The sequence below is a fragment of the Mastomys coucha genome, unplaced genomic scaffold, assembly GCF_008632895.1.
Source record: "Mastomys coucha isolate ucsf_1 unplaced genomic scaffold, UCSF_Mcou_1 pScaffold21, whole genome shotgun sequence".
In the NCBI taxonomy this organism is placed as follows: Eukaryota; Metazoa; Chordata; class Mammalia; order Rodentia; family Muridae; genus Mastomys; species Mastomys coucha.
In genome coordinates this window covers 10,962,718-10,977,170 of record NW_022196904.1, presented here as the reverse complement: position 1 = coordinate 10,977,170, position 14,453 = coordinate 10,962,718, and the positions used below count along the sequence as shown (strand labels likewise).

Genomic DNA, 14,453 nt, shown 5'->3' with positions numbered 1-14,453 from the left:
CTCTCTCTCTCTCTCTCTCTCTCTCTCTCTCTCTCTCTCTCCAGAATGTCCATGCAGTTTTAATGGGTTACAATTTTGTGGATCATTTTCTTTTTGTGTATTGTTTATTTTGTTTTCTTGATTTAGAGGGTTGTATTTTATTGTGATTTGCTTTGTTTCATGAGAAAGCAGTTGAGGTTGAGTTGGTAAGAATGGGTAGAAAATTTGGAAAAATTGTTGGGGTGGAAGAATATTATAAAATATATTTAAACAACATGTTTTCAATTATAAAAATATAATAAAAAATCACAAACAAAAGAATTTCAACTATCAGTAACTTTCCACATCACAAGAATCTCTTTTAATAAGGTAAACAGTGGCCATAAGACTGCTCTTTCTCCTCAACTAAATTTTTCAATAGTTCTTAAAAGATGCAAGTGTTTTCTGTGACAGAGTGTATGCTCAATGCAATTTTCTTCATTGCTTAAAAGTACAATCAACATCTTTATCTCTGAGATGTAAATGATAGTTACTTATTATCTATAACTTTCAAACCATTTAATCTTTTGAACTTCTGATCAAATGACAATATGTATGCTTATGTAAATGGTATTATTGTTATGTGTCCATCATTACAAGGAGTATTCTTTAATTAAATAAAAATACATTCCATAAATCAACTTAAAATTATTTTGTAGGTCTTATTAAACAATGTTTTTTGTAGCAAAAGTTAACCTCAAAATTACCATACAACAAATAATGATCTTGAACAACTGAGTCTGTCACCATCTCCCAGTGCTAGGTATAGAGCCATGTGACATCATGCTCAAAACTATTTTTAAAATTTCAGTTTTTAAAATAATTATAACCTTCTTTCTCTCTCTCCAGAACATTCATGCAGTGGGGACATTTCAATATATATGAAACTTTCAATTATCAGAAAATGTATGTCATATCAGTCTTTATAACATATGTCTTATTTAATGTTTAAGCATGTAAAATATTCTCTACAAAGACTTTTTAAATCTTCAGTGTATGTATCCTAACCCACCTTGCTTATCTGCAAATACTGCAGAGCAGAGGATATCATCATCCCTGACTGGCTTCATTCTGTAAATGCCTGGACAGACCTGAATATTGCTCAGTCCTATGAATGTCAATCAGGCACTTGTGCTTTCATAGGATTCTCTGATGAGTTAGATGCTTTTGTCTTTTTTCTCAGTGGCCAAACAGAGATGGCATGGAGTTGAGCACAACAGTAGAATCACACTGCTTTATGCATTCCCTACTAACTATTTGGATATCATCTGATATATTACATGTGTTATAGTCACAGAATTATACAAATCTGTGTTCTAAGTGTGAGCTATCCCACTCTCCCTCAGGGTAAACTAGGTTAAGTTTTCAAAAGAAAGGAAGAAAGAAAGGAACAGACAAAGAAAGAGAGAGAGAGAGAGAGAGAGAGAGAGAGAGAGAGAGAAAGGGAGGGAGGAAGGAAGGAAGGAAGGGAGGGAGGAAGGAAGGAAGGAAGGAAGGGAGGGAGGGAGGAAGGAAGGAAGGAAGGAAGGAAGGAAGGAAGGAAGAAAGAAGGAAAGACAGGAAGGGAAGTAAGAAAGGGATGATTGAAAAGAACCTGGGGATGAAAAGACAGACACAAGTAAATAAAGTTCATAGGGCATATTTACTCTTTTACATTAGTGGCTGTTCTGAGCTTAACACTTAAGCAGTCGGTGGAATGGGGACACTGAAAAATGTGGAGTACTACATGAGGTAAGATTTTAAGAGACTGTGTTGTTGTGTAATGATAGTTACCTTTTTCAAGTCTTCATAGCATAATAAAAGGAAGTTTTTCTCTTCTCTCATGGACAACCATACACGGATGTGTTCAAACCATGATCCATATAGAACTGTGTGCAGAAAGGAGGAAAATGTTGATTACAAAGCATGAACAAAGTGTGTCCTTAATTTCTCTTTTTAATAAATGGCAGACAGATCTATAAATAGTCATACTGCTCCCTATTTACAACATTCAAGATAGAATTTGATATAAACACACACACATATATACACACAGAGAGAGCAAATGAGCTGATAAAATTAAGTTCATAAGTAAACTCATCTTCTCACAAAATTACTTAACCCTGATTCCATGCAGCAAATCTTCCTGAGAGGTTGGAATGTCAGAGCTGCATGATTTCCATAATTTCCATAACCCATGAAGTATTCTAGTTCTTATATGTAGGACTTATTTCTTCTAAGAATGCGCTGTCTGGGTGTGCTTCAGATAGATATTCATAATGAATTTTATTTTTGTTTGTTTGGTTGTTTTGTATTTGAGGGTTTAAACGTTAACCTTTTACTGTGGTACAAGCCCAAAATAAGAACAATTTTTAAACATTGGAGTTCATTGTAATAAGGCTGTACTTCAATGACCCTCACATCACCAAAGGATTTTACCTCCAATGTAGCTAAGCTGAGAGTTGACAGTTCTTCTGGGCCAAGGAATGAACTGTAGGCAAGATTTTGGATACCAATTTCCTGATATGGTCAAAGCTATTTGATTAGAGTGATTGTCTTCATTGTAAGCCCATAGAGAACAGGTTACATTCATTTAAGAAATGGTGTGTGTATTAAGATGGTCTATGCATAAAGCCATTCACCAGCTGTTTCAATGAACAATGGTTCTGCTTGGAGGGTGGGACAGAAATTATGTAAGGGTAAGAATCTGAGTCATTGGCTGTGGTAATTTGAAAAGCATTCATTTCGGAGAAAGAGTAACTTATAAAGTCATCTCCTTCCAACTTGATACAATAGTTACAAGCACCAAGCAAAGCATTCAATCTCACTTTGTTGTTCTCTTACAAGCTACCTCCCAAAAGCTAATTGTCTATGTTTCTTTTGGGTATATAAATATATTTGAAATATGTAAGCTGTTCTGAAAACCATAGTGTGATGTAAAAACATCAAACAATCCTACTAATAGAGAAGCTGAAATTGGAGAAGCCTGATTTCAAGACTATTATGAGGAACCCAGCTAGACACTGTCATTTACAAACAAGAAAGTGTATATGGATTGTACAATATTGGACCTATTTCTCCAATTACCAAATTAGAGAGACCAGTGGATGAAAGCTGACAAATGTCTAATTACTTATAGTTTTAGATTTCAATCAGTTAGGATATGTTGGTAATATTAATTTTCATATTAAGATATTAAGAAAAAGTAATTGTTAATTCCTGTTATTTTTGTTGTTAGAGATGGAATTTGCTTTGTGTGAGTTAATTAAAAGATTACATTCTTGCTTCTTCTAGAGTGTAGTTTTCTTCTTTATGTTGGTGTTTTCCATATATTATCCTTTGTAGGGCTGGATTTGTAGAAAGATATTGTGTAAATTTTGTTTTACCATGGAACATCCTGTTTTCTCCATCTACGGTAATTTGAGAGTTTTGCTGGGTATAGTATTTGTGGGGGTATTATATAGTATTATGGGTATAGCTATGCTGGGCTGGGATTTGTGTTCTTGTAGGGTCTGTATGACATCTGCCCAGGATCTTCTAGCTTTCATAGTCTCTGGTGAGAAGTCTGGTACAATTCTGATAGGCTTGCCTTTATATGTTACTTGACCTTTTTCCCTTACTGTTTTAAAATGCTTTCTTTGTTTAGTGCATTTGGTGTTTAGATTATTATGTGATGGGAGGGATTTCTTTTCTGGTCCAGTCTATTTGGAGTTCTGTAGGCTTCTTGTATGTTCATGGGCATCTCTTTGTTTAGGTTAGGGGAGTTTTCTTCTATAATTCTGTTGAAGATATTTACTGGCCCATTAATTTGGAAGTCTTCACTCTCTTTTTTTTGGACTTCTTAGGTTTGGTCTTCTCATTCCATCCTGGATTTCCTGGATGTTTTGGGTTAGGATTTTTTTTCTTTTTCCTTTTCTGTGACTGTTGTGTGAATGTTTTCTATGATGTCTTCTACCCCTGAGCTTCTCTCTTCTATCTCTTGTACTGTTGGTGATGCTTGCATCTATGACTCCTGATTTCTTTCCTATGTTTTCTATCTCCTGGGTTGTCTCACTTTCTGATTTCTTTATTTTTTCTCTTTTCATTTTTAGATTATGGATGGTTTTGTTCATTTCCTTCATCTGTTTGATTGTGTCTTCCTGTTGTTCTTTAAGACATTTTTTTTTGTTTCCTCTTGAAGGTCTTCTAGCTGTTTACCTGTGTTCTCCTATATTTCTTTGAGGGTGCTCTTTATGTTCTTCTTAAAGTCCTGTATCATCATCATGAGAGGTGATTTTAGATATGAATCTCACTTTTTTGGTGTCATGGTGTGTCCAGCACTTGCTATGGTGGGAGAATTGGGTTCTGATGATGCCAAGTATCCTTGGTTCGTGTTGCTTATTTTCTTATGCTTGCCCCCCACCATCTGGCTATCTCTAGTACTACTTGCCTTTGCTAAATCTGACTGGAGCCTGTCCTTCCTGTAATGTTCATTGTATCAGAACTCCTGAGTGTCAAGTTGTCTCTGTGATCCTTTGATTCTGTGATCCTGTGATCCTGGGCTTCTTAGAGCTCCTGAGAATGGAGCTTCCTCAGATGTTGTGGGACTAGCTGCAGAGTTTGTGCCCAATGTCTACTCTCACCTACAATTCATTCCTTGGCCCAGCAGAATTGTCAACTCTCAGCGTAGCTACGTTGGAGGTAAAATCCTTTGGTGATGTGAGGGTCATTGAAGTACAGCCTTATTACACTGAACTACAATGTTTAAAAATTGTTCTTATGAACTAACTAGTACCCTCGGAGCTCCCAGGGTCTCAACCACCAACCAAGGACTGCACATAGAGGGGTCTGATTGTTCAAGCAGCATGTGTATGGTAGAGGATTGCAAAATCGATCATCAATAGGAGGAGAGGACCTTGGCCCTGTGAAGGTTCTATGCCCCAGTGTAGGGGAATGCCAGGGCCAGAAAGTGGGAGAGGGCGGGGTGGCAGGCATGGGGAGGGGGGAGGCAACAGGGGTTTGTTTTTGTTTGTTTTTTTTGTTTTTTGGAGGGGAAACTGGGAAAGGAGAAATTCGCATGTAAATAAAGAAAATATCTAAAATAAATAAAAAAAAAAATTGTTCTTATTTTGGGCTTGTACCACAGTAAGAGCCAAGATTTTAAGCTCTACTAAAACCAAAAAAAGAAACAAAAAGCTGTTATCTAATTATGTTCATTTAAAAAGATACTAGTAGTGATGTACTATTTTAAAATATACTGTTAATAAATTTGGAGTTATTTCAAATTAATATTGAGACAAATGTATATATTTTCAGTATTGCTGTAGACAAGTATCTGCATAAGACTGTTCAATTGATTGTTGTTTTATATCAAACAATTTTCATAATACTCATTTTTATTGTTAGAATGTTTTATAAATTTTAAAGAATATGACAAATCAAAAATAATAAAATGTAAAAAAAGGTAATTTGGGAATAGGCAAGTTGGAATTAAAAGCTGAAAGGCTTTCAAAAATACATAAATACGGACTTGTGACATGACTCAGCAGGTATCAACACCAACTGCTCTTCAGAAGGTTGATAGTTCAAATAACAGCAGCCACATGCTGGCTCACAACTATTTGTAATGGGATCTGATGCCCTCTTCTGTTGTGTCTAAAGACAGCTACAGTGTATCTACATATAATAATAAATAAATCTTTTTTCTTTTTTATTAGATATTTTCTTTGTTTACATGTCATATGATTTTTCTTTTCCAAGTTTCCACTCCCAGGAACAAACAAACAAACAAACAAAAACAACAAGAAGAAACCCCTGTTGGCTCCCCCTCCCCATGCTTGCCACCTCACTCTCTCCCACTTATTGGCCCTGGCATTCCCCTACACTGGTGCACAGAACCTTCACAGGACCAAGGACCTCTCCTCCCACTGATGATTGATTTTGCAATCCTCTACTATACACTTGCTGCCAGAAAAATTAGTCCTACTATGTATACTCCTTGGTTGGTTGTTGAGTCACTAGGAGCTTTGAGTTTATTAGTTAGTTCATATTGTTGTTCATCCTAGGGGCTTCAAACCCTTCTGCTCTATTTGTCCTTTCTCTAAGTCCTTCATTGGGGACCGTGTATTCAGTTCAATGGATGGCTGTGAGCCTCTACATTTGTATTAGTCAGGTACTGTCAGAGCATCTAAGAAGATAGCTATATCAGGCTGGCTTGTCCTTCCTTCAGTCTCTGATCCATAGTTAGACTCTGCAACTCCTTCCATGGGTATTTGGTTCCCCCTTTTAAGAAGGAATAAAATGTCCACATTCTGGTCTTCCTTTTTCTTGAGTTTCTTGTGATTTGTGGGTTGTTCTTCCTATATTCTGAACTTCTGGGTTAATAACCACTTATCAGAGAGTGCATACCATGTGTGTTTTTTTGTGATTGGGTTACCTCACTCAGAATGGTAATAAATAAATCTTAAAAAATAAATAAATGAACAAAAACAAAAACAAAAGGAAACTAGCCTGGAGAAATGGTTCAGGAATTAACAGGATGGGCTCCTCTTCTAGAAGACCTGAGTTCAATTCCCCATACCCATACAGCAGCTCACAATGATCTGTAACTTTAGTTCCAAGAGACCCAATGCCCTCTTCTGGATTTCTGAGCCACAGACACACATGTGGCATACAGACATACATACAGGCAAACACTTCTACATATAAGACAATAAATTGAAAGAAAAATAAGAAAGAAAAAACTAATAAGCAATGATTCTGAGTTCACTTCAAATGGGAATTAATTACAGAATCATCAACTAGCCCTTATTTTGTGTTTGATGCTGAGGAATTGGTAGTGGAAATTTAGACACAAGATCACATTCATGTGCACTGATGGGAGACCACATTATATAACAAAACCTGGTGTCTACAATTAGTTAAGAGGGAAAATATGCTTATAATTTTAAGAGATTCAAGATAAGATAAGAAGAGATAATAACTTTTATCAAATTTTCTGTACATTCTAATCTTTGTTAAAAATATAATGTTCCAGAACAACTTTATTATCATTTATTACCACCATTTGGTCAAATAACAAAGAACTAAACTGAGTGAAGAATGCTGAATTACATCTACCACACACCTTCAGTTTCACACCCTAAAATGCAAAGGAAGCTTCTTACTGTCTCAAGAATAAAAAATAAAATAAAAACTAAAAAAGATTAAAAATAAAATAGGGGGAAAGTAGTAGTATCTATTAAAAATTAATTAATTACATATTTTATAAAAAAAAATCCAGGACACAATGAAGAAACTGAACCTAAGAATAAAAAGTATAGAAGAGTATCAAGATTCCCAAATGAAAGGGCCAGTTGAAATTTTCAACAAAGTTATATAAGAAATCTTCCCTAACCTAAAGAGAGAGATGCCCATAAACATACAGGAAGAATACAGATCACCAAATAGATGGGACCAGAAAAGAAATTTCTCCTGTCACATAATAATCAAAACACCATATGCACAGCAAAAGAAAGAATATTGAAAGCAGTAAGGAAAAAAGTTCAAGCAACATATAAAGGGAGACTCATCAGAATTATACAAGATTTCTCAACAGAGACTATAAAAGCCTGCGAATCTTGGGAATTTGTCATTCAGACCCTAAGAGAACAAAAATGCCAATCCAGGATATTGTATGCAGCAACACTCTCGATCAGCATAGAGGAGGAAACCAAGATATTCCATGACAAAACCAAACTTAACCAATATCTTTCCACCAATCCAGCCCTACAGAGTATAATAGCAGGAAAACTCCAACACAATTAGGGAAACAACACACAAGAAAAAGCAAGAAAATAATATCATCACAATAAAACAGAAAAAAGAGAAACACAAACATAATTCCACCTCTAAGAACAAAAATAACAAAAAACTACAATCATTGGTCCTTAATATTTCTCTACAACAATGGACTCAATTTCCCAATAAAAAGATATAGATTAACAGGCTGGATATGAAAACAGGACCCAGCATAGTGCTGCATACAAGAAACACATTTCAGTGACAAAGACAGATATTACCTCAAAGTAAATGGCTGGGAAAATATTTTCCAAGCAAATGATCCCAAGATTCAAGCAGGAGTAGCAATACTAGTATCCAATAAAATAGATTTCTAACCAAAAGTTATCAAAAAAGATGGGAAAGGACACTATATACTTACCAAAGGAAAAATCCACCAAGAGAAACTATCAATTCTGAACATCTATGCCCCAAATGCAAGGGCACCAACATACATAAATGAAACACTACTGAAGCTCAAATCACACACTGAACCTCATACAATAATAGTAGGAGACTCCAACAACAATTCTCACCAATGAATGAATCATGAAAACAGAAACTAAACAGAGACACAGTGAAACTAACAGAAGTTATTAAGCAAACAAACTTAACAGATATCTACAGAACATTTCACCCTAAAACAAAATAATACACCTTCTTTTCAGCACCTTGTGGTACATTCTCCAATAGAACATATATTCAAACACAAAACAAGCCTCAACCGACACAAGAAGTTTGAAATAATCCTACACATCCTTTCAGATCATCACTGAATATAGCTGGTCTTCAACAACAGCAAAAACAACAGGAAGCCCATATACACATGGAATCTGAACAACTAACTTCTCAGTAATGACTTGGTCATGGAACAAGTAAATAAAGTAATTAAAGACCTTTTATAATTTAATGAAAATGAAGGCACAACATACCCAAACTTATGGGACACAATGAAAGCAGTGCTAAGAGAAAAACTCATAGCTCTGAGTGCTTCCATAAAGAAATAGGAGAGAGCATACACTAGCAACTTAAAAACACAGTTGAAAGCTCTAGAAGAAAAAAGAAGCAAATAAACACAAAAGGAGTAGAGGGCAGAAAATAGTCAAACTCAGGTCTGAAATCAACCAAGTAGAAACAAAGAGAACTATACAAAGAATCAACAAAGTCAGAAGCTGCTTCTTTGAGAAAATCAACAAGATAGATAAACCCTTAGCTAGACTAACCAGAAGACATTGAGACACTATTGAAATTAACAAAATCAGAAATGAAAGTGGAGACATAACAATAGAAATTGAAGAAATTAAAAAACTTATCAGATCATCTTACAAAGCCTTTAATCTGCAAAACTTGGAAATCTAAATGAAATGGATGATTTTCTAGACAGACACCAAATACCAAAGTTAAATCAGATAAACAATCTAAATATTTCCAAAAATCTCTAAGGAAATAGATGCAGTCATTAAACACTCCCAATCAAAAAAAAAAAAAAATCCCCAGTATCAAATGGTTTTAGTGGAGAATTCTATCATACCTTTAAAGATGACTTAATACCAATACTTTGTAAAGTATTTCATAAAATAGAAAGAGAAGGAATAGTACATAATACATTATATGAAACCACAATTATGTTTATACCTAAACCACACAAATACCGCACAAAGATAGAGAACTTCAGACTGATTTCCCTCATGAATATTGATGCAAAAATACTCAATACAATTCTTGCAAACCGAATGCAGAAACACATTTGAAAAATCATTCACGATGATTGAGTGGGCCTCATCCCAGGAATGCAGGAATGTTTCAATATACAGAAATATATCAATGTAATCCTCTATATAAACAAACCCAAATAAAAAAAAAAACACATGATCATCTCATTAAATTCTGAAAAGTCCTTTGACAAAATACAATGTCCCTTCGTGCTATAAGTATTGGCGAGGATAGGAATTCAAGGACCATACATAAATTTAGTAAAAGCACTGTGCAGCAAGCCAATAGACAACATTAAAATAAATCAAGAGAAACTTGAAACAATCCCAATAAAGTCAGGTACAAGACAAGGCAAGGTTGCCCACCCTCTCCCTATTTATTCAATATAATACTTGAAATTCTAGCCAGAGCAAGTAGGCAACAAAAGGACATCAAGGGGAAACAAAGTGGAAAGGAAGAAGTTAAGATATAACTATTTGTAGAAGATATGATAGTGCACATAAATGACCCAAAATATCCATGAGTGAACTGCTATAGCTGATGAAAAAGTTCAGTAAAGTGGCTGGGTAAAAAATTAATTCAAACAAATCAGTAGCTTTCCTCCACTCAAAGGATAAATGAACTGAGAAAGAAATTATGGAAACAGCACCCTTTGCAATAGTCACAAATAAAATGAAATATCTGGTGTGACAATACCCAGGCAAGTGAAAAAACTGTATGAAAAGAACTTCATGTCTCTGATGAAAGAAATTAGAGGAGACCTCAGAAGATGGAAAGAACTCCCATCATGGATCATCAGGATTACCATAGTCAAAATGCTCATGTTACCTAAAGCAATCTATAGATTCAATATAATCCCCATCAAAATCCCAACTCAATTCTATACAAAGATAGAAAGAGCAATTTTCAAAATTATCTGGAATAAACAAAACAAAATAAAACAACAAAACAAAAACAGAAATCAAAGAACTTCTGCTGGAATCACCATCCCTGACCTCAAGCTATACAACAAAGGAATGGTGATACACACCATATTGGTACAGAGACAAGTAGATCCAGGAAATAGAATTAATGAGCCAGAAATGAACCCACATATATGTTCACTTGAACTTTGACAATGGATCCAAAAACATCCAATGAAAAAAGGACAGTATTTTCAACAAATAGGACTGGTTCAACTGGAGGTCAGCTGGTAGAAGAATGCAAATTGATCTATTATTATCTCCTCGTACAAAGCTCAAGTCTATGTGAATCAAGGACCTCCACATAAAACCAGATATAGTGAATCTAATAGAAGAAAAAGTGGGAAAGAACTTCAAACACATTGTCACTATGGAAAATTTCCTGAAAATAACACTAATGGCTTATGTTAGAAAATGAAGAATTGACAAGTGGGACCTAATAACATTGAAAAGCTTCCTTAAGGTAAAGGACACTGTCAATAAGACAAAATGACAACCACCAGATTGGGAAAAGATCATTACCAACACTACATCTAATAGAGGGCTTATATGCAAAATATACAAAGAACTCAAGAAGTTAGACTCCAGAAAACCAAATAACCATATTAAAAATGGTATACAGAGCTAAACAGATAATTGTTAACTGAGGATTCTCATATGGAGGAGAAACACTTAAAGATATGTTCAACATCCTTAATCATCAGGGAAATGCAAACCGAAACAACCCTGAGATATTACTTCATACCAGTCAGAATGGCTTAGATCAAAGACTCAGGTAACAGAAGACACTGGAGAGGATGTGGAGAAAAAGGAACACTCTGCCACTGCAGATGAGATTGCAAGATGGTACAACCAATTTCTAAATCAATCTAGCTGTTACTCAGAAAATGGGAAATAGTTCTACCTGAGGAGCTAGCTAAATTACTCCTGGGAATATACCCAAAATATGCTACAATATATAACAAGGAAACATGCTCCACTATGTTCATAGCAGCCTTATTTATAATAGCCAGAAGCTGTAAAGAACACAGATATCCTTCATCAGAGTAATGGATACAGAAAATATGACACATTTACATAACAGAGTACTACTCAGCTATTAAAAACAATGAATTCATGAAATTCTTAGGCAAATGTATGGAATTAGAAATTATCTTCCTGAGTAAGATAACCCAATCACAAAAGAACACACATAATATGCACTAACTAATAAGTGAATATTAACCCCAAAATTTGGAATACCCAATTTACAATTCACAGACTACATGAAGCTCAAGAAGGTTGAAGACAAAAGTGTGGATGCTTCAGTTCTTCTTAGAAGAGGGAACAAAATACAGGAGTGTTGGACCATGAAAGGCAGTCTGTGTTCTGGTTGAGTGAGGTTTACACTGGTGACCCAGTAGAAAATTCTACAAGGGATGGAACCGTGAGGTATGCTCCTAGACATTAGGCTCCTGAGGACACTAGCGCTCAACTCCATTATCCTATGACTATCAGTCATGTAGGAATACTCCAAGTTCCTAGTATTCTGTTTGGACAACACACCCATAGTTACCTGACTACAACCAGGTATGCCCAGCCCCTGAGTTACCTGGCACCTTCAAAGTAGCCCAGTCCACTAAAAAGGGGGCTGCTTGGCCCCTCCTCTCTCTCTTAAACTCTCTCTTGCTCTCTCTCTCTCTCCCTCTCTCTCTCTCTCTCTCTCTCTCTCTCTCTCTCTTTCTCTCTCTCTTGCCTTTTACGCTCAATTATCACCCCACTTCTCTTCACATGGCCATGGTTGACTTCTACTTCTTTATTCTTCTTCCTCTCTATGCCTTTCTCCAATAAATGGCTTAAAACCATAGACTTCTCTGCTCATGAGGATCTTCAGTGCTGGAGCAATGGAGCAGGTTTCCCTCTAAGGAGCTGCATGTCTAACCTCACCCCAGGAGGCCTCCTTGCTTTCCAGCCACAGCTGCCAGCCAAAACAAACAGTCCACCAAGATAGCTGCCTGAGCTAATCAGCCTCTCTAGTCCCTTCAATAACCTGCCAGAGCTCTCCCCCTACCCTTCTCCTTTCACACCCCCCAGGTCAGAGTCTGCCTGAGGGTCTGTTCTCAGTGACATACAGCAGCGTCTGGGATGTCCAAGTGTAAGAACCTGTCATCCCTGGTCTCTGCTCAGTGAAGGGACCCCAAAACCAGCTATTCTGTGGTACGTAGCAGTCTGTGGTGCCTGAGAGTCAGGGCACAGCTTAGGCAGTTCTGCAAGGGCCCAACATTCTGCTTTCCACATCCCTTGGAGTGGGGTCCAGTGGTCTTACATGGCCCAACACCTGAACTCCATGTAATTCCATGGTAGTTTCCTGCATCTGGCACCCAACACAGGAGGACATATGGAGACAAATTTTGGAGCAGAGACTGAAGGAAAGGCCATCCAGATACTGCCCCACCTGGAAATTCAACCTATATAAAGTAATCAAACCCACACACTATTGTGGGTGCCACAAAGTGCTTTCTGACAGGAGCCTAATATAGATGTCTCTTGAGAAGCTCTCCCAGAGCCTGACAAATACAGAAGCAGATGCTCACAGCCAACCATTAGACTGAGCTCTGGGTACCCAATGGAGGCTTAGAGAAAGATGAAAGGAACTGAAGGGTTTTTCATCACAATAGGAAGAACAACAATATCAACCAACCAGTACCTCAGATCTCCCAGGGACTAAGCCACCAACCAAAGAGTACACATGGAGGGAGCCATGGTTCCATCCACATATGTAGCAGAGGATGGCCTTGTTGGGCATTAATGGGAAGAGAGTCCATTGATCTTGAGAAGGCTCTATGCCTCAGTGTAAGGAAATGCCAGCACAGGGAAGCAGGAGTGGGTGGATGGGTGGGGATAAGATAGGGAGTTTCTGGAAGGGAAACCAGGAAAGGGGATAATATGTGAAATTTAAATAAAGAAAATATCCAATAAAAGAAAAGAAAAGAATCTCTGCCCATGAAAATATTTTTAAATAATTAGGAAAATAGGATTTATAATATTTGAAAGGATGCATTGTCACAAAATGATGGGTGGTTATGTAAAGTACTAGAAGTCAATGAAAACAAAACTAATCACATCCAAAAATGAGAAGTATGGTAGGAAAAAAACTAGATTTGCTAATTTTCTAATACTGTGATTAAACACCAAGAACAAATACAATTCAGGAAAGATACAGCTTATTTTTGGCTAATAATGATTTTTAGCTAATAATGATTGATAGCATAACTATCAAAGATGTGTGAAAACAGTCAAAAGCAATGTGTCAGCAAGGGATATAGTTGCAGGAAACTTTGAGCTTATATCCTTAATTATAAGCATTAACTTGGAAATTGAAAGACATAAGTGATTAACGTCTCATAATCCACATCCAATCATGTACTTCCCTCAGCAAATTTTTGCTTCATAAGCCTTCTGAAACTATGATATCATCAGGGAACCATATGTTCAAATTCTGGAGTCTCTTTGAGGCATTTCTCATTTGAACCATCAAACACTCTAATATCTACTGGGAAGAGTAGATAATCTAAATTCTCCCAGAATTATGTATCATGGAGTAATCAACGGATCTTCCCTGTTATGTGGTATTGTGTGATAGCAGAAAGACTTCACAGTTATGTTCAAAATGGGGAAGAGACCCACAGACTGGTTGAATGCAGAAGAATAATATGGAGCCAAATGTAGACCATAGAAGATACTAAAAGGCTAGTTATGAAGTCAAATTAGGTAAAAATACATGAAATTGAAGTACTGACTCCTGCAATCAAATGACAAAAGCACGGAAATAGATGTGTGTAGTCCTAGAACTCAGGAGGTAGGCACAGGAGGCAAACACCCTCAAAGTCATCTCAAAGAGACCTCAAGACCAGTCTATGTTGTATTGTTCACTTTGTCTTTAGAAACATGTCTCTGAACCTCACTCAGCTCCAATATTTTACAGGACACTCACCATTTCCTTTA

General features: G+C 36.4%; 2 pseudogenes; one reads left to right on the top strand and one right to left on the bottom strand.

Moving 5' to 3' along the window:
- The window catches only part of LOC116101665, a 518,236-nt pseudogene that overhangs the window by 33,454 nt on the left and 470,329 nt on the right, over positions 1 to 14,453 (top strand).
- The window catches only part of LOC116104076, a 53,197-nt pseudogene that overhangs the window by 2,951 nt on the left and 35,793 nt on the right, over positions 1 to 14,453 (bottom strand).